Source organism: Gavialis gangeticus, unplaced genomic scaffold (assembly GCF_001723915.1).
Source record: "Gavialis gangeticus isolate Ggan-Ray unplaced genomic scaffold, GavGan_comp1, whole genome shotgun sequence".
NCBI classification, from domain to species: domain Eukaryota; kingdom Metazoa; phylum Chordata; order Crocodylia; family Gavialidae; genus Gavialis; species Gavialis gangeticus.
The window spans coordinates 17,054,312-17,066,711 of NW_017729019.1; positions in this window are offsets into that span (position 1 = coordinate 17,054,312).

The following is a 12,400-nucleotide window of genomic DNA, read 5'->3' on the forward strand; positions in this document are numbered from 1 at the left end:
CAGCACTGCTGGCCCTAGCAGTACTTGGATGGGAGCGTACTTGAGGAGGCGCTGCTGGTGAACCAAGAAGCATTGCCCTGACTTGGTACAAAACTGGTCAGATGCTACGAACTTCCAACTAACATGGCTAACTACCTCTCTACTTATATTTTAATGGGGAGAATTGAAAATCGAGGATTCAGGGCCTGCTTCTTACCTGCATACACTTTTCCTGCAGCACAGAGAAGCCCTGAGCCTGAGATAAATGCCCAGGCAGACAGAGCACGTACAGCCAGGGGGGAAAAAGGAGACAAGAGTCAGAGCAAGAGGAGAGACAGCCCTTAGCCACATCCAGACTCTGCAGTGGAGCCCAGCAGGATTTGTGGATGTCAGGTTGAATAGCAACTGCCTGGCATGTCTGAGTGTTTGCCTTCACGCAGGCTGTCCCTTGCCAGCTCTGCCTTCACTGTCCTCTTTGAAATTCAGAAACTATTCTGGTGTTGACACTGGCAAGCAGTGCCCTCTTTCCAAATAAATCAGCAGTGCATGCACACTCCCTCTTCCCCCATCCTTCCCCCTCCCCACTCATTTTTCCTCCATCTGGAGGCAGCTAACAGCAGAGGGTAGTCATCGGGTCTGTAAGAGATAGTCGAGCTCCCCAAGAGATCTGCATTCTTGTAAGGGTGTTGAATCGAGACACGCCAGCCACGAGCTGTGCTCTCAAGGAAGAGGCAAGGAGAGGTGGATTCAAAGAGCATGAGGAACATAAATCAACCCTCTGGATGGGCACGCTCCTGACATGCTGTAACGTCTCCAGCGCTGTTGGCCTTAGCTGTGCTTGGATGGGAGAGCTCCCGTGAGAAGCCGGCGTGCCTGAGGAGGTGCTGCTGGTGAACCAACAAGCATTGCCCTGAGCTGGTACGAAACCCTCGCAAGCCCTGCATTGGCACAGCCGGATGAGGTGCAAAACCCCAGGGTGCTGCCCACTCGTGATTGCTTTCCCATGTGAAACACAGGTCTGAGCACCAGGGCAAGAAGCACAGGCTTGCGGCCAGCCCTAGTGTAAGCCAGGGAAATGTTTCATTCCTTAAAGCATGCTATGAATCAGGGAGCCTGTGCTTATGAAATGCTTCTGGCTATCCCATAGCTAGAAAAGGCCTCATAACTTTTGGGGTAGGCAGAGGACAGTCTGCCGGCCTGCAGCACTCTACCTCTTATAAAAATGCCCTCCTGAAAATGAAGCCCTTCTGGATTGCTTCAATAATAGCTTCCCCCAGAGAAGCAGGCTGGCTGGAGTACCTGCATGACTTGGGGGGCTATTTAGAAATAGCAAAGTACACAAAGCAAGTACCTGTGACACTTGGCTCGCATGTGCCTTCCTATTGATCTGCCTTGTCGGTCAAGACTTATTCTTTGCAGCAACGATTGCATCTGATTATAGGTGTGTGCAGGACCTAACACAATACAGGCTTGACCTAGATAGGGGTGGTAGATGGTCAGAAAGCACAGCTGTGGGTGCTGCAGGTCAAGGCTGCGACAGGAGAGAGAAGGCCACGGCCGGCAGAGCAGGAATCAGGGGTGGTGGGAGAGTTATTAGGAAGCCGACGAGTGGCGTGGAGGGGGGCACTAGCAGAGAGGCGTGGAGGAGAGAGGGTGGCAGCTGCGTTGGTTGTTGGGTGATATTGCAGATAAGAGCTGAAAAACCTTAGTTAAATTGTGCATGAAAAACTGACTTGACCCTCACTTGACAGCTACACTCTGGCTGCAACCTGTGGCTATTCTCCGACTTCCAAAAAATGCAAAGGTCAGCACAAGGCAGGGCTATTTCCCACTGGACCTCCTCTCTCATCCATCGTTTCTTTTTTAGCGGCAGAGTTTTCCACCCAAACAGCATTCTTGAATTAAGACTTGAGAGACCGAAGAGGCAGACTGTCACCCAGACAATGTGGCTGTGGAGAGCAGCTCCAGCTCCTCTCCTGGAAACTCTGAGTCCAAGGAGCGTTGTTGGGTTGATGTTGTATAAACTCTTCCTGTGTTTCAGTGGAAAGTCTCCGATGCTTTGGCTCCCTGGCTTCCTTGGGTCAGACAGTTTCCATGGGAGATTCTTTGAATGCCTTTCCTCCAGTGAAATGCATAAGGGACTGTACGTTTTTGGTGTGGAGTTTCCTAGATCAAGAGTGGGGTATCTCATCCACATCTTTTAGCTCGGGTGAAACTTTATGGTCCCATGAGCTGTGATGTCCATGGCTTGGCCAACTGACCTCACTCCAGAGATGCGCTGGCTGGCTAGGGAGCTGCTAACTCATCTTTGCCTCGGGAAGTGCAGCCCCAGCCCACCCATTTTTACTTGAACGCCTCAGATTTCCTTACCCTGTGGAAATTTGTTGCAGCCGCCATTGGATATTCACCATGGGATGGAGGTGCTCCTATCAGCCGTGCCCCTGGAGGCGTTGCTTTCTGCAGGGCTTCATTTTTAATCAGGTTTTTTGTAAGGCCCAGGGACCAGGGGAAAACAAGCCAAGTAGGTTATAAGGCAGGCTGCCTGCTGCCTCTGGGGCATACAAGCAAGAATAACACCTGACTTGAACACAGCAGCACTCGGCAGTAGATTTGACAGTGCATCCCAGAAGAGATGAGGATAACTACCCTCATTATACTGGCAGGGAAACTGAGGCAGGGAGTGGTAAGCTCATCAGCTCAAGCAGGTGGGTGCTGGGGAAGGGAACAGAACCCAGGTCTGTGACTTCCCCAGTGAGCTCTGCAATGCTGTGTCCTGCCCTGTGCTTTTTGTACCAGGTACAGTCTGGGGTGAGTTGACATCAGTGCTTTTGCTTCCTTTGAACTGTCTCGAAGCCTCAACAGAGTAAAGACGTAGTGTCGACAGATTATGCTCCCTGCTTACCCCTCCTTGACAAGTGCTGCCTGAGCTTTCTCTCCACGTGTCCATCCTCTGCCTTGACATCACACATTGCATGCCCTATCTGAACATCTCCAGCTGCTGCCCTGCCTGTGCCCCATGCAAGCCTTTGTGCCCTCCCTGGTGGGGTCATATTATCCATGCACCCTCTGCTTGGATCCTCCTCCTCCCTTCTCGGTGAAGACCCATCTCATTACAATCCATCAGCGAGTGGGGACTGGGATCTCAGTAGCCGCAAACAGCTTCTAATTGACTCCAAATCACTTCTGGGGAGGTGGGGTGGGGAAACAAAACCCTGATTCCCCATTACCACCCACCACTCTGCTTCCAGCTGCTGACTCAGCCGGGCTGCGGCACTGGGAAATGATAGCTTGCTGGACCAGCCTCTCCATTGTCCCCGGGTAATTATAGCCTGAGCTTTGGACCCTGGAGCCTTATGTTATTAACTCTCCCTTCTCCTGGGAACTTATGGGTTGATTATAGGTTAGGGACAACCTCTCCTCCATGACCCGAATCTTGGCCTCCGTGAGAAGATTTAGGAGAGGAGGCTTCTTCTGATTTCAGTGGGCTCAACCCATTCAGAGCCTTTTGAGGGATTTCCAAGTGGCCCCTCCATGACTCACCTTGAGCTCCTTATACCCCTCCCAGCAGCAGGCAGGATAAGGTAGGGAGCAATGGGACTGTAAGGTCTGTCACTTTATAGGTAGGAAACTTTGGGCAAGAAGGTTTCTCATTAGAAAATGTTAATGTACCAAAACTGAATCTTTTTGGGGGGAATACACCATTTTAAGGCAGGAGCAAGATGCAGCTCCCCACAACCCCCACACAGGCTGTGACCAGAAGCCCATCCCAAACAGCATCAAAGAGACTGGGAGCTCCCAGCAGGGTTTGCATCCTACCTTAGGGCTTGTCTCTTGTGGACGTTAGCTTACAGTAAGCACGGGTGTGAATTCATGGTGCACTAGCTGCTTTGCACTAACTCCCATGTTCTTAGGAGATGGACATAGAAGCAATTTTCTGCTTTACTCTATATCAGGTGCTTAGTGGAAACTGCCTGTGTGCATGCTCACATCTCATGGTAAAATGAGTTAGACCTTGGTAACTTCACCTTCAGCCAAAGAGGGGCAAAATCAAGTCATTAGTTAACACCGGTAAGAGAGTGCACACAGGTGGGCACATTGAACCTCCAGCCTTTTTATTGTTGAGGTCAATTCCTCACAGGAATTCTCTTTTATGAAAGAGCTCCAAACTAGGAGGGGTTTTTCCAATGCCTGTCAGGGGGCAGTGTGAGCGAGCCTGTACGTGCACTGCACAATTCAAGCGCCTAAAGAGCTCACAGGAGGCTCAGTTACTGGAGAAATAAAACCAAGAGCCTCCAGGGTTGCAGAAGAGCCAAGAGAGCTGTTTCCACAACATTAGCTGAGTGCAAATCCATTCAGGGGGACCTAAGTGAATTGCCAGTTGTGATTATTCCTGGAAGGTGTCCAGGTTTTTCTTTGCTACCCAAAGTATTACCAAGATTAGTGCAGCTGCTGCTTTATCTGGGGCACTCACTTTTCCTGCTGGGGTTGAGGCCAGCTCTGTTGATCATGCTGCATGGATGAGGTCTCCTTATAGGACTTGGTGGGCCTGATTCTTGGTGACTCGTGTACTTGCAGCAAGATAGGTGGGTAGCTGTGATGCCAAGGTGCATATCCTGTGCCCTAGGGCTGTATAATACATATACCTGGCTCCTGGTGGGTTAGAGTTGCCCAGAGGCCACTCTAATTGAAGCTGTAGGAATAAGTGGCTCCTAGCTAGGCAGCCTGGGGCAGAGCTTGGAGTAGATGTCTTGCATCAGTCCACACGGCCTGTACCTGGGTCTGTTTCTTTTTACTTTATAGCCTCTTTTTTCTGCCGAGTCGGCATACAGAGGCTCTAATATAACTGTGACTTGGGTCCAAGCCTTTCTGTAATCCCACGATACGGTCTGAAAGGGATTTTTACCTTCTCCCATCCCTGTTTTCCAGGTTTGACGTCACGAGGGCCCTACCGTTCTGTGAGCTGGTCAGAGCTCTGTTCAGAGCCATCACCCTGGGGCTGCAAACACTTGAATGAGGCTTGAAAAAGTCCATAAACCATAGGTTGGAGCTCATAAACTTTCCTCGTGCTGCTCAGACATCCCCCAACTGGAGGGGAAACTCCTCTTTGCCATCTGACTTGAGGACCTCTGATTACTAGTGAGCTACACTGCTCTTCATACAGCAGGAAATCTGTTATGGACCATCATCCTCTCCAGCTGTCTTTTATGGTACTTGGGTATCATGGTGATGGGGGGCTGGACAAATGTCTCTGGGGGCAGTTGGGGAAAAGCTGAGTCAATCAAGTGTACAAAGGTGGTATTTTTCTGCATGATAATTAGGTTTTCCAAGGGGCTCAATGCTACTGCCTGATCCATTCTCAGGCTATGAGAATCATGGGAATGAATCTGGACCAAATGTAGGAAAACCTGCTTCCCAGTTTGCACCTCTGCAGATACTAAGATCCCTGAAGGCTCTTGATGATACCTGCTGCACCTCGTTTCAGTCTTGGGGGCTGAGGCAGGCACCAAGATGCCCGCAGATCCCGGGGCGGCAGCAGCCTGCAGAAGGTGAGAGCTGGAATTATTCTTATTTTAATCCCCCTTCTTGGCAAGCTGGCTTTTGGCAGGAGGTTTGTAATGCTATGGGGGGCATTTAAAAGATGGCAGTGAAATAGCACCATGCAGTGTCACCAGCCCTGCTGCTCCTCAGTGCCAGGTGGCTGCTACAGCTTGGATCCAGTTTCCTAGGGCAAGTACTTGCTTATGCTGGGATGTGAAACAGTTCAGGGATGTAAGGCCAGCTTTCCTCTATATGTGCCCCCTTTCCTTTTCCAGGGGGGACTCAGCAGCACTACCAAACAGTCCAGGGAAGCACAGGGAGGACAGGGGCATGCATGGAAAACCAGTTTGCTTTTCGCTGCTCTGCCTCCCCAGTTCAAAGTATATGAAGCTGGCTAGGAAACCGCATCTGTGCCAGTGCCACGTGCCATGTGGTGAAGTCCACGAGCCTGGCTAGAAACCCAAAAGGATTCCATGTGGTCAAAGCCTCAGGCCATGGGGCATTGGCAGAGTGAAGAGGGGTGTGGAGGGAGGCCAAGATCTCAGGGCGGGTGCCCACACTGACCGTGCAAGGATCGCGTCCTTGAGGAACCCCCGCCATGCCTCGAGGCTGATCGAGGCACCTTCTTTCTGGGCTGTTGCTACTGACTCAGGATGGGCCATGTGTTTCGTTGGGATTTGTGGAGTGAGGAAAGCAGAGCCCGTGCATTTAGCAGTGCCGAGGCACCTCCTGCTCTGCATAAATCAGGTACCCGCATAAACGGTATTTACATTACTATATGGGATCCTCATTTGCCTCTTGTTCCTAAAGCCAGGAGAGCAGGTGGCACTTCTCCCACTCAGATGTGAGGGGTCCTCCGCTGCCTCTCACCTTCCAGGGCAGAAGCTGGATACCATGTAACAAGAGGCACATTTGAAATGGCAAATTACAAGACACAGGCTGGGCACATTTGGCTATTTCTGCTTTCTGGTACCACATGGTTGGCATAAAGCACCATATTAGTAACAACCCTCTCTCTTCTTGCCTTTCAGTGGCATCAAGGCTGTGCTGTAGGCTGCCAGCAACAGCTGTCTGCAGCTGTCCAAGGATCCAAGGGAAAAAAAAAGTTGCATTTTTTTCATCACAGCTTTAACTGTATGTTCTCAGAGCCCCTTTGAATGCTCGGCCCTTCTGAGTCTTGGAGCCTTCCTAAGCAAACAGGAAAATGGAAACAGGTCCTTTCCACCCCATAGACAGCAAGTTGCCATTCATGGATGGGACAGCTGAGCAATGTCTCTTCTCATGTTTCCTCCATCCTGTGAGCCTCTGATCCTCTCCTACCAGGGGCTGACCCCAAGGGACGCCCGTCGGTTTAGACTTCAAAGGAACCAGTCCAGATTTACTTTCCTGATGGCAACATTTGATCTCCAAATCTTGCCGAAGACTTGGTTACAGATTCTTCAGGAGACACATTATAAATAAACTCGAGCCTAATAAATCATGACCAACCCCTTGAAGCGTACCAAGAAGCCATCAGATAGACCTGCAGAGCACCGTGCCGTGGGGTAGTGTGTTCACGGTTGCCTTTGAGAGCACGGCCCCTCTACCAGGACACTTCATAAATAAAAAAGAAAGAGAAAATGAAAAGGCATGAGAGGCTTTAAGAGTGATACATTTTTGTACCGAGAAAATAAGATCTCTTCACTCGCTGCTGAAATGCAGCCACCTCTGGGGTGGGTGGCAGGAAGTGTTTGCTACCGCACGGCAACAGTGTAAGGCAGGAGGCTGAATTATAAATGCCTAATCATAGGTGCAGAACACTATTACCCTAGAAGAATAATCAGCTGTCTTAGCGCTTCCACGTGTCTGGGCTGGAAGCCAAACCCTCTGGGGCCAGAGACTCCACTGCAGACCGGTCACCCCCTTTCCAGCAGGTTAACACAGGCAGAGTTAGCTCAGGCAGAGCTGCAGGTGGCTGTCTTGAAGATGTAGCAGTGAGCACCCAAGGCTGAGTGCCCTGAAGGGCACACAGAGCTCCTCTCCCAGACGGGGTGCACGGTGCTTTTTTTTCCACCTCCCCCCACCCCCAAAGCATTTGAAATATGAAATGAAGGAAAACATCAGCTGCCTGGAAAAGCCATTAGGATTCCATCGGGCTGGATCCCAGCACCTGGCTTCCTCTCGCAGCAAATAACTAAACAGCAAAGGCCCAGCCTCGGAGACTCAGTTTGCACTGGCGTCGACCACTCCATTTCTCACCGCGTTTCGCTTGCGTTCTCTCCCTGCTGCCAGCGTCCTCTGCAAAATGAGCCGGAGGGTCCTGCCTTTCCTCCCTTGAATCCTTTCTCAGGTCTGCTTTGCTGTACAGGAGTCCCATGGCTTTCAGAGACTGCATAATTTCCAACGCAGTTGCTGAAACCAGCACAAAAGGCCGTGTGGGTGTTCTTGGCTTGTTGCCTTTTAGCTTAACTATGCTCCTTATGGCCCCCCACCAGCTTGCTAGAAGCTGGGTTTTATTGATCGGGAGGGTGTCCACGCTGCTTCTTGCACCAGAGACCAGCATTGCATAATAGGTCTGCAACACCCTTACTGTAGTGAGGGGGCTCCTGCCATGCAGATTAAAACACCCACTTGTTCCACGATGCGTCCAAAAAGTTGGCAAGATTGATAACAAAGAGATTGAGGAGCAGCTGGGTAGGTTTGATCTGTGCTTGTTTAATCTAAAATAAATAGCGAGTGTGTCTGGGAGGCAGCAGTGGCTAATGGATTAGGAGTCAGCAGACCTGGGTTCGGTTTCTAGCGTTGTCTCTCACAAATGAGTCCCCACTTCCGTGCCTTCATTTCTCCTCCCCGCATTTGTCTCCACGGCCCACAGACACTCAAGGCAGGGCCTGTTTCTGCGTGTTTGTGCAGTCCCTAGCATGCTGGGTCCCTAATCTTGATCTAAACTGCACTGTAGTAGAATTCAGAATAACAGCACATATACGTGACCTTTATCACCTCAATGCATTTGGGGGGGAGGTTTGTGGTTATGCTGATGAGAGCCTTTGTCGGTACCTGTCTGTTCAGAGACAAGGGGAAGGGGAGGAGGTAGCGTCTAGCACAATGATGGGGTTGCCAGGATCCAAGAATAAATAATGATCAAAACTGCTTGTGCATTATAATCATGAATATTTATATATGGAAATCCCAGCTGGATTGTTCAAATCAACAAAAAATGTGCTCATGTCTGGGGTCTGCTTGGAGAAGCACAGGCACAAGCTCCAACTGTAGCAAACCGCTCTCTTTGGGCTTGACCAGCTGGGCAAGGTCCCCGGGGTTCCCTCAACAAAGCCCTTCCCAGGGGCCTTGCTGTTTGGGAAGAAGCCTGGCTCAGTGGTTAGAGCCCAGGCCTAGAAGCAGGGGAGCGTGGCTTCGTCTTCCAGCTCAGTCACCAGCTGTGCATCATTTCCTCCCATCTGTTAAACCAAATGAGGATTGTAATGATTAAAAAAAATATAACAGTTGATGTTTGTAAACTTTTCTGAGGTCCTTGGACGAAAGGAACTGGAGCGCGGCAACAGTGTAATACAATGGTGGTCACAATACCGGTCACCGCATCAGATCCAGCGAGTTATTTAGGTTTCTAACCTCCTGTTGATATCACATAGGAATTAGGTACCTAGAGACCTTTGTAGACTTGGCGGATCACAGTCACTCGGGGATCCTCCTGCTTTCAGTTCGGGTTCCCCTGCCGGTTGGCTTGAAGGAAAATCTCAGTCTAGGACGAGGACACACAGCTGGGACAATTCTGATTTCCCCTAGCAGAGGGCAGTGGTGTGCAGACACTCGCTAACTTGCTGCAGGAGCCTGCAGATATCCATCATGTGCCCAAGCCGTGGGCCCTCTGCTTTCCAAGCCCTATATTTTGCACTTTTCAAGTGCTGCCAAAGATTTGCATTCGGGAGAGCTGGATGCAAAGTAAGCCATTATTGATGCATGTGGTTTCACAGGATCTTGCAGTCGTTTTCTTTGGCCTTCTGGCTGGCAGATGTTCTCCAAGGCCGGAGTGTACGTGCCAATCTCAGGGGGTCGGGTAGGAACCCGTTGAACTCACGGCATCATCTTTAAGGTGGGGCTCCAAAGACTCCTGCAGAGACTGGGGGTATTTGTGAGCAGTATAAACTGCCTTTTACTGACACCTACTTTCATGGATATTGCTTTGGTAACTAAAACATCTCTAGCCTCAGACCCCTTCGTGCTTTGAAACAAGCACAGTCATTGCAAACCTCTGCCTGATTCCACCTTGATTTCCCTTAAGCTCCCTCTCTCTACCTGTGTGATGAACTGAGGAACTATCTCATCCCCTAAATGCTTCCCCAGTGATTGCAAGCCTTTGCCCTTTCACCCGATAGCTCACTCCACCCCAATCCCTAAGAGAACTCCCTCCACACCTGCATGATGCACAGAGAAGACCAAGCAATGAAATGTGTTGGTTTTGACACCTCTGGGAGCTCTCCCTGAGCTGCGGGGATGAGTTATAGCATTGCCTTCAAAGGAGAGAAATAGAAGCTGAGTTGGCACAATGGAAAGGACTTCATCTACGCCCGAGGGGCTCTGCTGCCCATCAAGCATTTGTGGTGGGGGGCTCTGTGTTGCGGGGATGTGGCTGGGCTGTGATCCCAAAGCTGGGTTCAGCCAGAGACCACTGCTGCTCTCCTATAGCTGCAGGCCTCGAGAGGGAAAACCAGATAATAGAGCATAATCCCTTGCCTTGAAAGATCTCCGAGTCATCTGAAGTGCTAAGCACTGTGAGGGGAGGCGGATCATTTCGTGGCAGTGGTGGGCTGAGCATCTGTGCCGGCCAGCGTTTTCAAACATCGGGAGGGATTTTGGCGACCAGCGCCTGTAGGGGCCCAACCTGAGCTGCCCTTTTGATTTTCAGCAGGAGCTGAGCGCGCGTGGATTCACCCTTTTTCTCTCGAAACCCTTGGTTGTGCCCAACAAGCGAAGAGCCCAGGAGTTCCTATCGCAGCCACATGTTGGAGATCTTTGATGAGGGAAATATCCCCTGCGCTCTGAAGCATTGCCTGGGGGAAATAACACATTGTAGGCCACATGCCCTGCACTTTCTGCAGGACAGTCCCCTCCCTGTCACTCCCCAAAAGTTGCTCACAGGCACTGGTGCAGTTGCTCTGACTTTGCACTGTGCCACTCACGGGAAGGGCAGCAAACTTCTGGGTCCCAGGACAAACCTAGGAGACGATGCCACGATTCACTGGTGCTTGCAGCTGAGTCCCAGAGCTGTGGGCCCTGCTGGATTGCGAATATGCTGGTCTCTACCCTGCCTAGTCTGAGGGGGAAGCAGAGAAGGGGGTGGATTTAGAAAGAGGTTAAGGGGCTGTGTACACATAGCCATGTGGGGCAAAGGGAGCATCACAGCTGGTAGCCCCTGGGGTACCGCTGTGAGCCCTGCACAGCCCTGGGGGCAGCGTGGATCTGCATGGCATCAGCAGCATGTGCTACCTTCTCCTCCACTCTACTCACCCACATGCGTGGAGACGAACCCCAAGCCTTTTGCATGGGCAGCTCCACTGCCTATTGGGCCCGAAGCACTGAGGACTCCCGTATTGCTGTTGCTGCACAGATGGCAAGTGCGTGGGCCCAGGGAAGCATGCACCCACCACGGCCTGGCCTGCCTGCATAGGAAGCCATCACTAGATTCACTGGGATCTCACCACCCCAAGTTCCCATCTAAGGCCAGGGTGAAGAACTGATTGGGAAGGGGATTTGCCCCCATTTCAGCTCCCCTCCCCTAGCTCCTTGGAGTGCATCTCCCGGTGATCAATAGGATTCCTCATTGCCATGATACTTTCTGTCCCTGAGGCCACGAGCCAGCACTTAGCAAGTGACATTGGACCCAACGCCAACTCCTCCAGGGGGAAGGAAGAATGCTCACTTTTCCACAGACCACAAACCCTCTGGCTTGGAAGAAGGCAGATCTAGCCCCAGGCATGAAACACCTCTCCTCACAAATGTGGAGTCCCCCTAACACAGCTGCGTCTCCTCTCCACTGATTGCTTGGCTTAGTAGCTCTCAACGCCTTGAGCACCTGCGCTTCTTGCACCCCCAGAGATTTCCTCTCCGTGCTGGATGCTGCAGGGGAGGGGTTCCTTTTATGCCTGCAAATCATTTTTCGATCCTTTCCTCCCCACATCCTAATGAAAGCCAGCTCTACTCTGATCCGGGCACAGCTGCTGGATTGCAAGGAAGGGGTGGGGTGGGGAGGAGTATTAAGCATGTGATTTTTCTTTTTTCCCTGCAAGACTGAGAAAGATGCTGATGTGTAAGCTCTGGGTCTCCTTGGCTCCCTAGGTTCTCTATGGTTGGTAATAAAAACCACGTTGCACAGAAAAGCAGCCAGGAAGCCGTTTTCTATAGAGCTCGGCTATATTCTTTCAGGCTGTCTCACACACACACACACCTTTCCGTTATGCTCACTTCTGGCTGTTTTGCACCAGACCGAGAGGGAGAGTGTCCCTGAGGCCTAAACAGCATGACTGGGCTCTAAAGGTTAGCACACGCCGCTCAGTGAAAGTGCAGTTCTTGCTGGCAGAGGCCAGAGCTTTGGACCTCCAAGCATTTCCTCAGTTGAGTGATCTCCAAGGGGCTGAAGGAAGCTGATCTCATCAGCCTGGGGAGCAGGCACATGATGGTGTAAGACTGGGAGAGAGAGACATGGGCCCACTCACGCATGCATGCACATGTGCGTGCACGCCCACACACACACACACACACACACACACAAGGGACTGCTCTGGGTGACACAGTCACCTGTGAGACACACCCAAAGGACCTGTGCCAGACACTTCGCTCAACTGGAGTAGGCAGCTGGGAAGCTGTGAGTGAGATTGGGCTCTGCAGA